General features: G+C 46.0%; 1 protein-coding gene and 1 non-coding gene across 2 annotated transcripts in view; one reads left to right on the top strand and one right to left on the bottom strand.

The window, feature by feature from the left end:
• The window catches only part of LOC149358383 (uncharacterized), an 80072-nt gene that overhangs the window by 57090 nt on the left and 3422 nt on the right, over positions 1–19560 (bottom strand). The gene's annotated exons all lie outside the window — the stretch shown is intronic.
• On the top strand, positions 15286–15357 carry TRNAA-CGC (transfer RNA alanine (anticodon CGC)). The gene has a single exon. It is a non-coding gene; the product is annotated as a tRNA-Ala (tRNA).

Here is a 19560-nt window from a genome sequence, read left to right as displayed (position 1 = left end):
AGTAGTAAGCTAGTTAGTTTGGTTTGGTTTTTTGGGGTTTAACGTCCCAAAGCGACTCGGGCTATGAGGGACGCCGTAGTGAAGGGCTCCGGAAATTTCGACCACCTGGGGTTCTTTAACGTGCACTGACATCGCACAGTACATGGGCCTCTAGAATTTCTCCTCCAAAGAAATTCAACCGCCGCAGCCGGGATCGAACCCGCGTCTTTCGGGTCAGCAGCTGAGCACCATAACCACTGAGCCACCGCGGTGGCTAGTAAGCCAGTTAGCTAATTTTTGATAATTACATTTCAACTATTAGTTAGGCGTCTAGTTGCAGTTGGATATTTGTAGCGAGTCGTTAGTAATGCCCGTATAAGTTTTTATAATTTCTAAAGCGTGATTACCCTTGGCGCAGTGGCGCGATAGAATTTGGCTTTTTCAACTAGTTACGTACACTGGAGAGGTTGCTTTCCCTGCAAGCTTTGAGAAAGTGCGTGCATTTTGGTATACGATGTAGCCAAAAGAGGGAGATGCCCCAGTTATCCTTGGGTGTCAGCCCGAGGGGTAACGGGGCATTCCGACGTGCGTAAGCTGCTTCAGAGCTCGAAAACGCAGTGACGAAGGCACACGAAAAACAAAAGAATCGGTGAGGAAAGTTAGGTAAGCGGAAAGCGGCTGCATAACAAGTGAGTAAGGAAGAACGTGAATGGCAGTCGGAAAGGCATCATTAGCACATAGGCGTCAAGGGAGTGCGGAAAGAAGTGCCGAGGAACTGAGAGAGGAGCAAAGATGATTGCCCGGTACTGCCGGTCAGAGAAAGTGAAACGGGGACGCCTCTTGTGAGCGAACCACGAACACGCCTTGTAGAGAAACCGGAAGAAATCCTCCTCAAAACGAACAACTCTAACATTTCCGTAAGATGACGAGTAGATCTAGCTGGTGCATACTGACCGTGAATAACAGACAAGGGTCCCTTGTCTCTGCGCTGTTATTAAGTCTAACCTTTCCAGGGCCCCTTTGGACATCACAGCCACATAACTTTTCTATTTTACTTGGAAGCATAGCTTTCGGGGTAATTTTCATGAAATAATGCCTTGCAAGTCCAGTAATGTTCCATGCCATAACCGAGAATTTTCCTAATTAGACCCCAAAATCCCCGTTTTTGGCCTTTTCTTGTGCAGCAGTTTGAAAAATCGGGCAGTTTGGAAAACGCGAAAAAATTTCGATCCTTAAATTTCTATAAAAATCTGTAAGATTCCATTCTCACCAAATTGTACTCCTAAAATTCTGTAACAAATGAGAAATTCCCAGAATTGAACATTACTGCATACATCTACGTTTTCCTTTTGCCGCGTCTACACACTTTTGTCCGCCCGTACATCCGTCCGCTAGTAGACCCCAGGCCTGGATATCGATGCATGAAAATAATGTGGATAACAAAAAAGAGAACCCATGTCGTCATAAACGTAGTCTCATTAGGGAATCTTTCATGAAGACGAAGGGGGACAAAGAAGAAGCACGCAATCCCGGTAGAATAATTGATCTTCTATGGGTGCTTCCTTAAAAAAAAGGAGAGGAAAGATTGTCAACAAGGTTCATTACTTCGGAGAAGTAAATGCATTGTTCATGACCGCACATTTTAATGCTTTCTTGCTTTGCTGTGCGTTGTGCCCATTATTTCATACCAGTATATTTTATATGAGCGGCAGCAATAATGATGGCGAGTCTTGTCTTAGCAGGTACGACAGAGCGAGGGGCGGATTAGTAGGAAGGAAGGAAGCAGACCTCCCCAAAGCTAGAGATTTTACGTAGAAAACCAGGCTGAACCCTATTTTTTCGATGAAAGAAAGTCTAACAAATACGTGGTTCAAATGGGACCGCCTCCTGCCCTCCCACAACCGCTCGAACCTAGTGCGACCTATAAATGCGGCCCAGGATAACGATTTTATATCAACTAGTTGACGTATATATCGTCTGACTGATCTTAGAGATAACTCATTCATCAACAATTCCTCGTGATATGATAGCGGTGACACTATCATCCACAAGCTCACTTCGACTAGCATTGACAACCAATCTGTGTTTTTAAGACTTTTACATTCCGAAAAAATTAGAGGGAAAGTAATGGCTGTCTTACAGTGGGAACCTGCTGCCATGTCTTGGCTGAGGAGCGAACGGTGTCCGAGTTTCGCACAATGGTCACGACACGATAAACAAAATTAAGTTTATATGGCTGTACAAGCTTGTATGGTTGCGGAGTTTCCAACGCCTTCAAGACTGCATCGGAGTCGTAGAAATCATAACTTTATCCAGAATAGTGTCAGTGAAAAAAAAAAGGGGGGGGGGGGGGAGGGGACAAGATACTGTGACTGTCTGTTAACTTTTTTATTTTCGCACCCCTTGTGCCTTCTTTGAAAAAGAGGTTCAGGGTGGCATGACTCCTTGTTGACTCTCTTTGGAGTCCAATAATGTTCCGCTTTAGACCTACTTTGGAAAGATCAGCAATATAAAAAAAAAAACGCCAGGATGACATGACTCCCTGTTTACCCTCTTGGGAGGACAATTTGCCCGTCTTGTACCCACTTTTGAAAGGGACGGTTAGAGTAACACTATTTCTCTTTGGGCTCTCTCGGGAGAGAGTAGTTGTGGAGAAAGAACTACGCAACCGGTGCACGAACCAGGCACTGACGGCGAAGAGTCAGAAACGCACACAAACATAGCGTTTGTTGAGTCTGCCTCTTCACCTTCCGCGTCTGGTTCGCGCAGTTCTTAATGAACCAACTAGCCCGATGATGATGATGATGATGATGATGACGAAAACTTTATTTGGAACAAGGGAGTTTTGGACACGTCGGTCCTTGGGCCCCCGCACGGCCCCACTGCACTCAAACGTTCATGTCCCGGAGGCTCATGACGCCGGCAGCCCGGCATGTGGCGACTAGTTCTTCTGAAGAGTAGCTGCTCGTCTTGAGCCTTCTTCAGAAAGGGAATCCCGGCTGTCAGGAGGGCATACTCTCTTTTCTTTACGTTGCTATAGTCGCGCCGCGCTATTAAAGGAAAGCTGGCTGGCGGGACAGGACGTCATTAGCGATCGGCCAACCAAGGACGGAGCGAGCGTCACCACATGCTGCCCTGCGCTGCGCGACATGTGCTGTATGACTGCGTGCACACGCGGCTCCCCTCCTCTGCTTTTCCGCGAAGGCCTTCTTTCCTTGCAGCGGCAGAACGCCGCCGAGGAACCGGTCTCTCTCTAACTGCAAGTGAAGACGGGTTTATACACTGATGGTTTGCACGCATTTTGCGCACTATACGTGAATTTTGTTTCGGTGGGGAAAAAAAGACAACCGTGAAGCTCCTCTGTCCTTCCCCAGTATTACTGCTCACGTATCCTGGTCAGATTTCGCCTTCTTTTCACGTACTGCTGACGTTTCCTTTGCTACCGCGCGAAAAATGGCTTCTGTTGAATTTCTGAATTCTGTTGAAAAGCCATTCACGCGCGCTCTGTATGGGTTGTTTGGATGGAGAAGCAACGAACACATTCTCTGCGACCTGCAACAGAAAAGATGTATAAAAGATGAGGGCGTGAGGGCATGACAACATCCCCAGCTTTCCCTAAGCTTGAAAGTGGATTCATTTCAGTGTAACTTGTGGAGGGGCTGCGAGTCAGCCCAGTCAACTCACCTACTGCGGCGGAGCTAAGGAGTTCAGTCCAGTCGATTCCCCGATCCGACTCCGCGGTGTTTGAACCCAATACCGGTTTTCGGCCTGACAGCTCAACTCAACCCGGCCGTGTCGGGGCTCATGTAAACGCCACTCCTTTCGCGAGATGTTGGCACCGATGGCTTCACAAGGCGGATGCACGATTGTCTGTTTACTGCCTACCTGGCACTGGAATAGAAGGCTACTTCCTTTGCAAAGGAAAATAGTTCTTTGCGTTTTTCCTGTTCTTTTCAAAGAAATTGAAGAAGTAACGATTACAGAAGTTTCGTCGGAGCACTCACTGCGGCGGTTTTTAAAGGTGCACTGAAGAGGAATCTGAACTTGTCTTTTTGCCGCGGGAACTCAATCTACACGTTCCGAACTTTCTTAGAAGCTTCGATTTATTGCCCTGTGTGGCCGATTTCCGTAATTAAATCGAATTAACATCCGGCTCCCGCCTTTTTTTTTTAATTCTCCCGCGTACGGTGAGCGGAGTCGACCAACGTGTGGAGCGCCTTTCACCCAGTCCCGTGGCGGCTTGCCGCTCTGCCATCGGCGGAGTAATACGTAGTAGTCCGTAGTAGCAAATAGCCCACGCGTATTTTTATTTCTGCGGGCTTATTTTGCGGCTATATTATCTGCTAATGAAACTATTTATTCACGGAAACCTAAAAAACAAAATAAAGCGAAAGCAAAGCCTCCACGGAGCTGGCTGAAAGGCACTTCACGCGTTGGTCGACTCCGCCCACCGTACGCGGGAGAATTCAAAAAAAAAAAAAGACGGGAGCCGGACGTTAATTTGATTTAATTAGGGAAATCGGCCACAGAGGGCAATAAGTCGCAGTTTCTAAGAATGCTAGGAACGTGTAGATCGAGTTCCCGCGGCAAAAAGACAAGTTCAGAATCCTCTTCAGTGCACCTTTAAGGGACACTCAGGGCACCTCATTCCAATCATTGGTATCAGTGAAAAAAATTATTGTTTGGCTCTTTATGGCTATGTTGACATTGGTACGACAGCAAAACACGCATTTATAGCCGAGAAAATTGGGTTAAAAAAACTTCCCGCCAGTCCATTCATACTCGTGACGTCCTTACAGAAAAGTACGGGAGTGGCAGTGTTGCGTAGCCTCTGGGATCAGAGCCCCAAAACCGATGTCGACACACGCATTTTAGTTGCGAAATTGGCCGGTGATGGCGACACCGGTATTTCGTTTTGGGGCTTTGATCGTTTATCAAAGCTTTCATGAAGAATTTCCTTTTAGTTGCGAATGTTTGAGACAGGCGTGGAGATACGCACATCCGGACGCTGATTGCGATTACTCCCCTGCTGCAATACCCGCGTGGGTCACCGTTGTTCAAGAGCAGCGTGACTGGCGCGTGCTAAATGCGGCCCATCCGTTTGCAGTACGCCTCAGGTAACTACAGTTTTTGCGGTAACACTGAGTCAACCTTTGCAAGGGTCAATGAAAGAAGAGCAAAATGGAAACAGGTGAAAACATTTCTCGGTGGCGAGCAATTCATCGTTTGTGAAGAAACCACATAGCCGATGCACTGCGCAATATCCCTATATCTCCTTTAATACTTTGGAACCGTTGAACGACAGTGAACAGTTCAGTGCTGAGCTAGGACTGATCATCCAAAAATAACTCGAAGGCTTGCTCTTTTGGTATATGGTCGTATAATTTTATTGGCAGCACACACGCAACGACGGGTACGACGATAGCATTTTTTGTTTGTTTTGTTTTTTCTTGGCGCATTCCGTGCCCCCTACAGCTTCCACCAGATGCCTGACTCACACATTCATCGTTGCTCACAGAGCAGCGCTGTGTATTCCGTCTTCTTTTCGGCGTTGCCCTCCACACATTTCGTGTTTGTTTATACATTCTCCAAGGCGTTGGCTCAGTGCAGGCATACACAACCTAGTTCGCGGCGCGCTTTGCATACACGTCGTGCAAGAACCGCGCCCCCCCGTTGGGCTGCCAAAAAAAGAACCTCGCGCGGGTTTTGTGCGTTTCGCTTTTCTACTGTTCGTTTTCTCCACGTTTTCATCGCCGCAGCATTGCGTTCATTCTCTGCAAACGCCGCGGCGAAATCAGCGAAAGGAAAATGTCGCTTGCTTTTACGTAATCTGTTTTTCGCTTTAAGCTGCTTGACCTTTGTCCGGGACACTTTACGTATAGTCTTTTATTTCTTTCTTCCTACATTACTCTCGTGCGAATGGTATAGTCCTGTCGCTTACACCGAGGGGTGTGGAAAGTTTTTGCTGTCGTTGTTGATGCCTTTTTTTTTAAACTTTAGATTCTTGACGCGGGCTTCCGAAGGCACGGAAAGTAGGCTTCCGCCCCTTCGATTTCGCTTATTTAATTTCTTTTAACTTTTCGTCATAACCGTACGCTTTCGCCACCCTACTGTTTTATTCAGTTTTGTCGAAAAGAAGTTTTCATACAACACTCCATACAGCGGGGTGGGGGCGCTGAAAAGAAGATGGAATGGCATCGAAAGAGAACAGCAGCGATGGTGAAATTTAAAAGCAGGACTCGAAATCCCATTTGTAACCCGCGAACGCTCCTACATTCACTAACTAATTATCTGAGTGGCCGACAGTCTTAATCACCGAGCCTACTATACTTAGTGGCGCAGGCCGAGGTCTTTTTATTCTTATTCTTTTTGAAACCTCACCATGACTTTGTCTTAATCACCGGCCGACGTATACATTGCTAAGAACGAAGATTTTATTTCCAAGTAACCATTTTCTGCACTTGTCTGGGATTCGTTTTACGAAATACAGACAGAATACTGTGTTCATTCAAATAGACTCGTCCTATTTTACATGGAATGCAGCGTGCTGACCTAATGGACACGAACTTCCCTTGGTCGTCCAGCGGATGTTCAGGATGTCTGCAGAACATCCACTGGAGGTTCAGTGCTCATCGGGGATTTTAGACGGTAATTGTCGTGGTCATAATCACGGAACTGTATACATACATGGTCACGCGTGAGACGGCGACGAACGCGAGCCAATACGACTCCTTAAAAACAATATTTTAGTTTATTTTTAATGGATGTTGAGTCGTATACCTGTACAGAACTTGAGATTTTTTCTGGAATAGCTAAATATTCCAGAATGAATCTAAGCAATATTCTTATCATCCTAGATTTAACTTGCTAAATTTTAAGTTTACTCCATAGAGTATTTCTACGAATCATTTTCGAAAATCCCAGGCGCTTTGCGGGGCCAGAATGAAGCGTGGATTTGTTTCTTAAGACTCGATCGTGCAGCACGCACGTGATGAAAACTGAGTTTCCAGTCACGACAGCTCTCCGAACGAAATCTTTCATTTTAGACACAAGCATACACCAACACTATGCGTGCACACACGCATGCGCACATGCACAATGTCCCAGCATGCGTTGAAACTCCTTCGAACGTCCTGCGGACATCCTAAACATACGCAGGACGTTCGAGGGAGTTTTAATGCCCATACGGATGCTGCCCTTATTCGAATGTTATGTTCGCCCCTACGCTATTTGCCGTAGGTGCAAACGTTCAGTGTACAGTTTAGTACAAGGGTAAATGTCGCCCTTCAGTTAAATTGCATCGACTGTTTTTTTTTTCAAGTAAATCGATGACTTTAAGAGACACCGCAGATAACTTTATTCAGGTGTCTCTTAGTAAAAATCGACTGTGTTGCTTCAACATCAACATAGCCTAACTACGACAGCAAAAGATGCATATGCTAGTGAGAAAATTGAATTTAAACATTGATTATTTCTTTTCCTTCTACTCGACTCAAACTCGTGACGTCAAGACTGAAAAAGACTCCGAGATCATCGACTGTAAGCGGATGGTTTCCTGGCCTCCGGAATAACCAAAGGAACCAAAAAATCTGTCTTGTCATAACCGCAGTTTTCTTGGGTCGATGGTGACCTTTCCTAGCTTATAAAAGCTCCGCTTTCAGAGAGAGCGTAGCCTGTTTGTCATTAGAACGCGGTGATCTTCAAGGGAAACTTCAATTTAATCTCAGTGTTCTTTTAACAAGAACTCCGTTTATAGCGTAGACTAAGGGCGCAAATTTCAAGACGAACTCAATGCGCAATTTCCCGTGTAGAGTGGATCCAAGGTTAAGGGTGTTCAGAATGAGAGGAGCTTAATTCTGCACTTGTGCGGCGTGCATGCGCCGGAATCTGCGTCACGTGTCCAAGCGCAGCTACATATTAACGTCGGATTGCAACACCACCTACATGAGGATCTCTACGCAGTTGACAGCCGCGTGTTTATCTGTCCGCTTGCTCGCAGATAATCGACACGCGCCTGGCTGCGTATGCAGCGTTTGCGAAATCACGAGGGGCTCTTTTGGCAGGGTGCGATACACATATATTAAATGCCACGGTTATCTCGAAATGCATGCGTTCGTTACGACACTCTTACGAGTGCATTTTGTTCAGCTTTGTTCAGTTGCCTTCAACTTCGCAGCAATCTGAACAAACCCAGTGACAACACCAAATCCCAGGGATGTCTTTGACAGGTCCTTGTTTTAGATGTCTTGACACGTTATCAGGTGGATATCCCGTTCGGGAGATGTTACGGACATTGCCTTGAATCGCGTCTCATTGTTTGTTTGTTTATGGGGTTTAACGTCCCAAAGCGACTAAGGCTATGAGAGACGCCGTAGTGAAGGGCTCCGGAAATTTCGACCACCTGGGGTTCTTTAACGTGCACTGACATCGCACAGTACACGGGCCTCTAGAATTTCTCCTCCAAAGAAATTCTAGCCGCCGCGGCCGGGATCGAACCCGCGTCTTTTGGGTCAGCAGCCGAGCACCATAGCCACTGAGCCACCGCGGCGGCTCACGTCCCATTACGTTCGCATAATGTTCGCGACAAAGACAGCAGAAAAGACTTAAGTTTTTTCTTATAGAAGATGTCTGCAACGTGTCCGCTAATTTTCATTTCTTGTTTTGTGTCATCATATATTCATAACTGAATGAAATAATATTGTTTAACGTGCACGAGCCACGGGCTCCAAAAGGAGGTCCTAGATTTAGAGTACATAAACTCGTGGAAATTCTTCATTCTGTGGATGTATGCTCAATATGTTGGCGCTCCATGGCTTCCGGTTTGTAGCGTTTCTGTACCCTGATCTGTGTATTGCATACGCTTCTTCAACATGTTCGCCGAGACAGCGTGTGATGCTGTGCAGATTTTATCCCTAAAGTAGTCAGTAGTGGGCCATGCAACCACACCATTGTAATAAGCTGTAGTATTATTCACGTCTAATTCGAAGAAAATTTAAATTGGACTGCGAATATTTTTCAGGTGGGCAGAGCAAGTTTTTCCTCTCGGGCCTGTAAAAATCCGCGTGAAAAGCTAACATTATTTGACCAATATAACCAATATATCATTTTTAAGGTCTATGAAAACCCTCAGGGACTTCCTATGGACCTCCCTTGGTTACAGAAAGTGCGGCCAATAAGATGTGTGAAAAATGCCCGCGGGAGTTTACTGCACTTCCTGGGGATATCCGCATGTTTTTTCAAGATTTCGCAGGGACATCCCTCGGATGTCAGTGTTGTCACTGGGAAGGGGCACATATATCTGAGCGGTCACTTAAACCAGGTAAGGTACAGCGAAATGAAACGTCTTTTTTTTTCTTTTATCGTGGTGTTCTGACTAGATGGGAAATTGTGTGATAGATTCGGTAAGAAGATAATTTCATAGAAACAGGAGACAACTACGCCACCGGTGGAATCTGAACCCATGACCTCCGCATGTCGCGTGCAGTGATCTAGCAACTCAAATACGGTGGCTACTGTCGCACCGTTTACGAGGGGGTACCCAAAAGAAACCGGACTAAATTTTTTGGGCGGCAAAGCTTCTGTGGTACCGCGTTTTGCCACTAGGAGCGCATAGAACGAACATTCCAGAGACAGTAAGCCGAGTGCCGTCGTTGAAGGAGGTCAGACTACTTTAGGCAGAGTTTTAGAGTGACGACTGTTCTGTGTGAATGTCGTTTTTGCAATGGCTGATTTTCGTGAACAGCGTGCACCGGTGAAATTCTGATTTTTGCTCGGAAAAAGTTGAATGGAAACTCTTGAAATATTAAGAAAGACGTACAAGGATGATGCTATGGGGACAACTCAAGTGTTCCTGAATCGAATCCTGAATAAAAACAACAATCATGCCAATGGAAAACTTCAAATTCACCTCGCCTCAAGAAAGCTCGTCAGGTGAAACCAAACCTCAAAACAATGCTGATTTGTTTTTTCGACGTGAGAGGAGTCGTCTATTGAGAATTTGTTCCGCAGGGTCAGACAGTTAGCCAGGCTTTCTACTTGGATGTTTTGAAAAGATTGGGCAACAGTGTGCGGTGGAAGCGGCCAGATTTGTGGCTGTCGGGTGACTGGTTTTTCCATCATGGCAATGCCCCTGCTCACACAGCCCTGTCTCTACGACAATTTTGGACCAAAAATGGCATGACCCCTATTCCTCAACCCTCATACTCTCCCGACCTTGCCCCGTGCTACTTTCTTTGTTTCCTAGAATGAAAAAATAGGTGAATGGAAAGCGTTTAGCTGATGTTGCTGAGGTAAAGAAAAAAACGACGGAGGCACTGCCAAGCATCACAAAAGATGAATTTAAACAATGTTTTGAAAAATGGAATGAAAGATTCAACAAGCGTATCATTGCAAGTGGGGAATACTTTGAAGGATATTGAAGGTCTGTGCTTAAAATGTGAACAAATAAGTTCAAACAAAAATAAGTCCGGTTTCTTTTGGGTACTCCCTCGTACTTTGAGGTGTATTCGTGTTACGTGTAGCCTCACCTTGCGAGTGTTCTCCAGAGGCACCAAGAGCACTTCATCGTTGACAGGTTAGTCTAGCGAGCATGCACTCTAAAGACAAAGGAGTGAAAGGAGTGAGTTGTGCTATAGTGCAATCCCTTTTAAAAGGAAGTGCGCTAAAGGATAGCTTAATCTCTTTTTACTCCTATATAGGTGCATTCGTGTTTAGAGTGTAGTTCTTCGAAGAAAAATGCTCTGCGCGCCTTGTCTACATGGAGAAAGAAAGAAAGACGTTGCCTATGACGTAAGTAGGGCGTGTGCTACATTCTAAAGCTTCCTCTCTCCGTACTCCCGTTTGTGACGTCAAATTCGCACGACACGTGGGCGGAGGACCGAAATCCAGAATGAATCTGCGCTCGGCACCCACCAGAGGTCGTCGCGTGCGCGAGCGTGGGCCACATTCACCCCTTCTGGCGCTCCGAAGGGGTATAAACTACAACGGCCGTCGCGGCCATAATGAATTCATGCGTCGAAAGCCACACATAAGTACACGGGCGAGGAGGTCGGGTATTTTTGTCTCCGAGACAGGGGCGCCAATTACCGGTGGGCGTGAGCTTCCACTGTTCAAGGGGAGACCGCGAAGGTCGCGCGGCGGTGCAGAACAGCGAAGGAGGTGATCAATATTTTCACCGGCCAGTGCGCTGCGACGTCGCCGAGTTGGCTGCAGTGACATGACTGCAGGCGAAGTAAGCGTCCTTTTTTAAATACAGGGTATGTAAAACCGATATGAAAGCTGAAGAGTGCTGATGTTCAGGTTGGGTTATCTGGGGACATATTTTTTAAAGCATACTTCCAAGTAATAGTTGATTAATTGCCTAGAACGCGCTATATGAGGTTTGAATAGAGTTGTATTGAATTAGATTGTGCCGTATAGTAGAAAACCCTTCGAAGTCGAGCTATAGACAAAATAAATCAATAAATTCAAGTTTGATTGGAATTGTATTGGATTTATTGAGCCGTATGGTAAGAAAACCCTTCGAAGCCGAGCTAGAGAGAAAGTAAACAAATTCAAGTTTTAATGGAATTGTATTGAATTTAATTGTGTCGTATAGTAGAATCCCTTAGAAGCCGAGCTATAGAGAAAATAAATTAGTTTTATTTCAGTTGTATTGAAAATAAATAAATAAATAATAAGTAAATTCTAGTTTTAATGGAACTGAATTTAATTGTGTCGTTTAGTATGCAAACGCTATAGAAGCCGAGCTATAGAGAGGTTAAATCGGGAACTAACCGCAGGTAACTTCCGCCTGAGATACAGCTTTTGCCGAGATACAGCAAAAGATACAGCTTTTCTTTCTACAGGAAGCTAGACTGAAACGAAAGAAAAAAAGATTTTTGCACTGGTCCAGGGATTTCTCGTACCTACGAAAGTTTGAGATAGCGGCATAGCCGTATAAGGCTGCTCTGATATGGATGCTATAGCAATGAAACTCCCTGATCTGAATTCCACTCCGTCTTGGGGAATTTCTCCTAAAACCTATCTCTTCAGGTGAATCCCCACAAACTGCTAAGCAAGCGTAGTTATTCGACAATAAATGTGCTGCGACTCGTCTCTGAAAAAGAAAAGCAGAGGAGGAATACCCCCTAAGCCAGTGACTTCAAGGAAAATCCTCCCCATCAAGAGCCATGGTCTAGTCAGCTCGAGGCAGCGTTCGTACGTCGTGTTTTGGATATGGCGAGCCATGCGAACGTGTGTGCACTACCTACTCTTAATTTTGAGTATCGAAGCAGATCGGCTGCCAGAAAAAAAAAATGGTAATAAACAAAACAGGAAAGGACACACTACAGCCGGCATCGACAGTCGCTGGAATTGCTGAGCATCTGTTCGTCTGCGTGAAGAAGACAGAGCAGACGAAAATAGAATAAACTGCCGCGCCGGAGTAGTTCAAGGGTGCACTGAGCACAACTCCACCTAATTTATGTTTTAGTAAAATTCTAATATATGGTTTTTTCTTACTACGTAGATGCTTGCCTGACAGCAAAAGATGTGTTTGCGACCGAGAAAATTACATTTAGAAACTTCCTGCCTCTACGCCGAGAAAGATTCCGTGATCACAGTTTGGAAGTGAATGGAGGTGAAATGTAGCCTCTGAGATGCATAAGAAAACCCTGTATAGACGGACGTAATTTACCTGCGAAATCGGCTGGTGATGACGACATGTGTACTGAATTTTTTGGCAGTTTATAGGTCACAAAAGCTCGGCTTGCAAAGAAAGTAGCGTCTTTGTCGTAACAATGCTGTTACCTATCATACCAGCCTATCATCCAGGTATACAGATCATCGCGCCATCTGAAGAGAGAAAAGGTCACTGCCTGCGTGCAATTTACGTACGGGAGCTGCGCATGCGCAGTGGCAAGCGCGTGGCCGGGTAGGTCCACTGCGCATGCGCGCAGCAGGCGTAACGTCTCCGCTAAAATGTGTCAAATATGCTAAACCTCTCTAATCTTTCATACAACTTGAAGTGCTAGAAGCCATAACGAGTGCAAGCTATTTGTCGTAAGAGCAAGAATCCCCGTTCTCTACTTACAGAGAGCGCATGCATCGTTTAGTGCCGATATTTCTCGCATATTATGGAAAGATCATCGCGACTGGTGTTGCAACTGGCGCTTTTAACATACCGGCGACGTACTACCGGAGACATATACCGGTTTACCGGACTCCTCCTACGCATGCGCAGTGGCACTGTTGGCGTCAGCCACTCTGGTCTACCAGCGACACGTGGGGCGATGCCTATGCACAAGACGAGCGACCGTTTTGCTGCCTTCGTGGCAGCTTCCCACGCGACGCGTCGAGAGCAGGTCGCCTCCTCTCGCCGGATGTTGTCGCAGCGGCAGGAGAGGAGGCCCGCATTGTTGTGTTCGTTCCTCCCCTCACCCCTTCCCGTTCGCATCTAATATCAACCGCTGCGCGCCTCAAGGGCGCACCGCAGCAAAGAAAGTTGGAGGGGGGGGGGGGGGGGCAGTCATTTTTGTCTTTTGTTCTTCGCTGGCCGGCTTTCTGCGGTTGGCCTTGGAGCGCGTTTATGCCTCCCGCAGCGCTTGCCAATGGTGCGCCGTCTTGACACAGGCCGCGTGCAGCGGAGCGAAAAGTTGATTTAATTGCGTGCATTTGTGCCCTCGGCTGCCGTGGGTATGGGGTTACTTATGCGCGGTGTCAAAATTCGCAGCCGTCCCAGAGCGGCGTATGGGCCGAACTCTGTCTCACATACGTCTCGACGCTCTTGAGGCAGGCAGGACTCAAGAGTTCCCCTGTTAGGCTTACTTCCAGAGCGGACTCTGCTGGTGCGTGTAGTAATAAAAACATGACGAAAGCCGACGTGATGTAGTACATGCTTATACCTGTCGCGCGTGTGTGCCGTAAATCATGGTAGCTGCCCTGCGAAGGACAACCTAATACGGCAGGCAGGGGGTAGCACCGACTTAGAAACGCAGGAAATGTTTGGGCTTAACGTTGAGGAAGGCTGCGATCGCGCACACCTTTACGTAAGCGTCGGCATAGATGCGGATGCCTACGCTATAACTTGTAAGCCATGTGGGCCCTTCGTGTTCATTTGTGCTTCTCCGTACAGTTCGCGAGAGAGACTACCTTTATTACGTTCATAACCATATCAATGAATGATGTGCCGTAATAACGCGAATTTAAGCACTCTTGTTCAGAATTAGACGTTCCTGAGTCATATCGAAGGGTATAAAAGAATTGAAGCGGGTAGAAGTTCAGGAGCGCCTCTTTCTCTCTCTCTCTCTCTCTCTCTCTCTCTATATATATATATATATATATATATATATATATATATATATATATATATATATATATATATATATATATATATATATATATATATATATATATATTAAGCCATAATATGTGGTGCTAATATGTGGATTTAATATGGTGCTGATCAATGGAGATTATTAATGTATATTTTATGGCTTAATGATAATTGATTAGAAATGAGAAATAAAAACCGCATGCCGCCAGTGGGAACCGAACCCACGACCTTCATGGTACAACGAGCCCCTCATTTCCCTTATCTTGTCATATATATACATAGTCAATATTAATCGACATTATTCCGCCCACATTTACATCTTACCTGAAATACATTAACCATTTCTTAACTGATATTATTGACCTTGATGTCCCTCACGGTGCAATACTTGTGACTAAAGTCACTGGAACTTTACCAGCGACTTTACTTGTGGCCATGGATGTAGCTTCTCTTTATACTAACATTCCACATGAAGATGGTATTCGCGCGGAACTCCACGCGTACAATGATCTATGTTTCGCCAAGGTGGTCGATATATCCACTCTAGAGATCCTATTGAGGATAATTCTCCAATTAAATAATTTTGAATTGAATGGCGATCATTTTGTACAAGTGAGCGGTACCTCAATGGGGACAAAATAGGCCCGAATTATGCCAATATTTTCATGGGATTACTTGAGGGCGAACTCCTTGGCAGTTGTAGCCTAAAACCCTTTTATTACAAGCGCTACATAAATAACATTTTTTTTTCATCTGGCAGCATGGCGAATCAGAACATCTATCTTTCATAGCAGCATTTAATAATGCACCCTTCAATTTCATTTACGGAGTCATACTCGATGTCAGCCATTAATTTTTTGGACGTAACAGTATCTTTGTATGGTACCAAACTCACAACTAAGCTTTACAGGAAACCGACCGACAGGCATCAATAGCTTCATTTCCAAAGTAACCATACATAAATACCCCCGAAAGCAGAAGGCTTGACAGCCGTCGCCGTAGCTCAGAGGTAGAGCACCGGACGCGCAATTCGGAGGTCGTGGGTTCGGATCCCACCGGCGGCATGTGGTTGTTTTTTCTTCTGCTTTTCTAATCAATTAGCTTTAAGCGGTAACATATTCAGTATTATTCTAAATTGATCAACACCACAAAATAAATAAATTAATTAAAAAAGAATCCCGTGCCCCTTGGTTTCTGTGGCTGTTGGCTTCTGTCATACGTATACGAGGCACTGCAAGACCAGTATCGCATACAGCCAAACACTTCATTTTAAAAAGATCTGTTCATACGATTCCGACTTTGCTGACAATTGTGGAAAACTGCAAAATGCTCCCACGAGACAGATACCCACCGCAAATTATTGACGGCGCAATTAATCGCGCCGATGCAATGGACCGCAAGGAAATCCTTCGGTCAGATAAACACGGGAAACGACAATCAAACACCCCTTTCGTGCTAAAACATGGTGCATCAACGCCCCAATGTTAATGGTATCCTCCAGAAACATCACAATATTCTTATGCAGAGCAGCCACCTGACACGAATATTTACGCAGCCGAATATTTCCGCAGCTTTTTACAAACGCTTTCTGGATGACATATTCATAGTTTGGACAGAAACCGAGGACGAACTCATCCATTTTATCGCCTCATTCAACAAAATCCATCCCAATATCTCTTTCACACACACCTACTCAACCAATGAAATTAACTTCCTGGATGTTCTGGTTCGAATAGAAGGAAGTACATTAATCACTAGTGTATATAAAAAACCTACAGACAGACAACAGTATCTTCATTTCAACAGCTGCCACCCACGCCACTGCAAAACTTCAATACCATACTCACAGGCCATCAGATTCAAACGAATTTGCTCACGATCGGAAGATTTTCACGAAAATGCTAATCGCATGCGAGACATTCTAAACAAACAACATTACCCGTCTTCTATAATCAACGATGCCATTAAAAAGGCAGAAGCAACCAATATTAATCATGTCATTAAGGAATCTCAGCCAACATCACAGCGCTGTAATCTCATACTAACCTTCACAAATAATCTCCCGAACATTAACAACATCCTGAAAAAACACTTTAATATCATAGAACAGAGTGACCGACTTTCAAAAGTTTTCACAACGGTCCCCCAAGTAACATATAGAAGACCAAAAAATCTGCAAAACCATGTTGTCCATTCGACAGTCAATAAACCGAGAGCTGTGGGTTGCACACCATGCGAAAAAAGCCGATGCCAAGTCTGCAAACACATGGAAACCACGGCACTGGCAAAAAGCACCCATTCAAATTTCAAGCATTCTATCCGGGAAGATCTAAACTGCGATTCCAGCAACGTGGTTTACATGCTCGAGTGTGGCGACTGTCGAATGCAATACATAGGCCAAACAGACAATTCCTTCCGATTCAGATTTAATAACCACCGCTCACATACCCAATACCTCTCCAACCTCCCCCTTTCGAAACACCTCCGCGAGAAAGGCCACGAGCTTGACAAACTTAAAGTAACAATACTACAGAGTGGCTTCAAAAACACTCGTGAGCGCGAGCAACGAGAATCATATTTTATTTTTAAATTTAACTCAGTACAAAATGGCATTAATGAAACTTACCGCACCCTCACCTCTCTTCCGAGGTCAGAGGCCTACGAAATTAAACAAAGCAACACTGACCCTGTCGTCTGAGGTCATACCCCTTTCTGCATGCCACATGTGTGCCTTGCCCCCCCCCCCCCCCCCCCCCCCCCCCCCCCCCCCCCTGGGTCTGCTCACTTTGTGGTCTCGCGAATGCCACATTGTATTTTTTTTTCTTTCACAATGTAAGCTTACATTTTTTACATTCCTTGGGATACTTCCCGGCATGGGTGCATTATTCCTGGGTGGGAAGAAAAAGCACTGCTTCAAAGGTTTTCTTTTTCCTCTTTTTTTTTCTTTTCCCTAAGTTTCTCTTTGTTAAGGGTCAGATTTTTATTTTTTTTTCCTGCCCTCGAGTTGCTGCACGGCCACGCACCTGTCGAGCATCTCCGAGTGGGACACGCCTGTCAACAAGCAAGCCTGTTTTGCTTAACAAAGCAGAGGCCGCATCTGGACGTTGTATTTTCTGCCTGTTCCTCACACTCGCCCCCCCCCCCCCCCCCCCCCCCCCCCCCCCTCCTTTTTTTTTTTTTGGTGTGGGTCGCGCTGCCTCTAATAATTTTTATGTGTATTTTTCTGCTATAGACTCAAAAGAAAACATTCGACAGAAGTCTGTCTGGTTGGGAAATTTAATGTTAGGAGAAGGTAAGTGACGCCAACCAAGTAAAATACAGGAAAAACACGACGTTTCGGGACCGGCTCGGCCCCTTCTTCACGGTGTGACTACGGGCGAGCGCAGCTTGGCTTTTTAAGCCCCTGTGTGGAGGACCTGCGGGTCAATGGCCGCAGCCCATGGACGTAGGATGAGGGGAGAGTCCCCAGGGAACGATTAACATTCTCTCGTGTTTGCTGTATGTGCCACGACTCGAGTAGAAGCCTCCTGCGTGGGTTAGCTTCCGTTTCCAATACAATGGTGCTGTCGAAGTCAATTGGGTGGTCACACCCTTCACAGTGTTCGGCCACGGCGCTGCGTTGACGATTCATGTGACGGACGTCCGCTTTGTGTTGGTTCATCCTTTCCGCGAAGTTCTTCGTTTCCCCTATGTACGACGCCGGGCAGACGGAACACGGAATTTTGTACACGACGCCCTGGGCCTTTTCTCTGGGCTGCCGGTTTTTTGGGCGGGGGAGAAGGCGACCGATAGTGCTGGTCGGTTTGTGCGTTGTCAGCACCCCTTCTTTTCCGAGAATGCGACCGAGCGTCTCGCTCACGCCTCTCACGTAGGGGATGCAAACACGTTTCCGCTTCTGGCATGCGTCTGAGGAAATAATAGACCGGATTTTGTTTTGCCTTTCTTGCTTCCTGATAATGCGCCGGATGAATGAGCTTGGGTAGCCGTTCTTTTGGAGGTCAGAAATGACTCGGTTCTTCTCCTTCCTTTTATCTTCACTTGAGGAACATATGGAGTCGGCTCTCTTCAGTAATGACGTCACGACAGATGCTTTGTGCGGGATGGGATGGTTCGAATCGAAATGTAGGTACCGTCCTGTGTGGGTTGGCTTCCTGTGCACCGAGGACTGCAGGCCTTTGTCGTGCCTTGTAAGTAGGACATCCAGAAAAGGCAGGCTGCCCTGCTGTTCATGTTCAACAGTAAATTGTATGGCCGGTTCAACTGAATTTAGATGACTCTGGAGGTTTTCTATCTCTGAGGTTTTCACCACACAAAAGCAGTCGTCTACATAACGGAGGAATAACTTTGGCTTGGGATTCCGTGTTCCGTCTGCCCGGCGTCGTACATAGGGGAAACGAAGAACTTCGCGGAAAGGATGAACCAACACAAAGCGGACGTCCGTCACATGAATCGTCAACGCAGCGCCGTGGCCGAACACTGTGAAGGGTGTGACCACCCAATTGACTTCGACAGCACCATTGTATTGGAAACGGAAGCTAACCCACGCAGGAGGCTTCTACTCGAGTCGTGGCACATACAGCAAACACGAGAGAATGTTAATCGTTCCCTGGGGACTCTCCCCTCATCCTACGTCCATGGGCTGCGGCCATTGACCCGCAGGTCCTCCACACAGGGGCTTAAAAAGCCAAGCTGCGCTCGCCCGTAGTCACACCGTGAAGAAGGGGCCGAGCCGGTCCCGAAACGTCGTGTTTTTCCTGTATTTTACTTGGTTGGCGTCACTTACCTTCTCCTAACATTTTTCTGCTATGTGCTTTGTGTTTCCCACTTACCTGTTCTGTACCCACCCCTATAAAAGGGGATGCATTAACAATGTAAAATCACTCCTGAAGAAGATCGGTCTTCCGATCGAAACGTCGAGTAGAATAAATATGTTTCCTTTAACGAAGCGTATACTTCGCTATATATATATATATATATATATAAGTGAGTGCGATACACTCACTTAACAAGTTGCTTATTTTCACCGAGCATTACGACTACGAGACTAGGCGCTGTTCAGCATTGCAATGCGACGATGTGGAAACAGCGCGGCACTTCTGTGAGAAAAAAAAATAAAGAATACACTGTCTCGATGGCATGCAGCGACTCCTGACGTGCGATCATACGCCGTCTCGTTCCTCACACGTCGAGCTATGAGTGCCCGCTCAATGCAGAGAATGCGCACATTCTTCTTGCGGCCGCGAGTGAGTCACAGTGCGCGACGCCTG

This window comes from Amblyomma mixtum, chromosome 2 (assembly GCF_055824585.1).
Source record: "Amblyomma mixtum isolate Tamu chromosome 2, ASM5582458v1, whole genome shotgun sequence".
Taxonomy (NCBI): domain Eukaryota; kingdom Metazoa; phylum Arthropoda; class Arachnida; order Ixodida; family Ixodidae; genus Amblyomma; species Amblyomma mixtum.
Note: the sequence above shows the minus strand (reverse complement) of the source record. Positions and strands in the feature narration are given on the sequence as shown.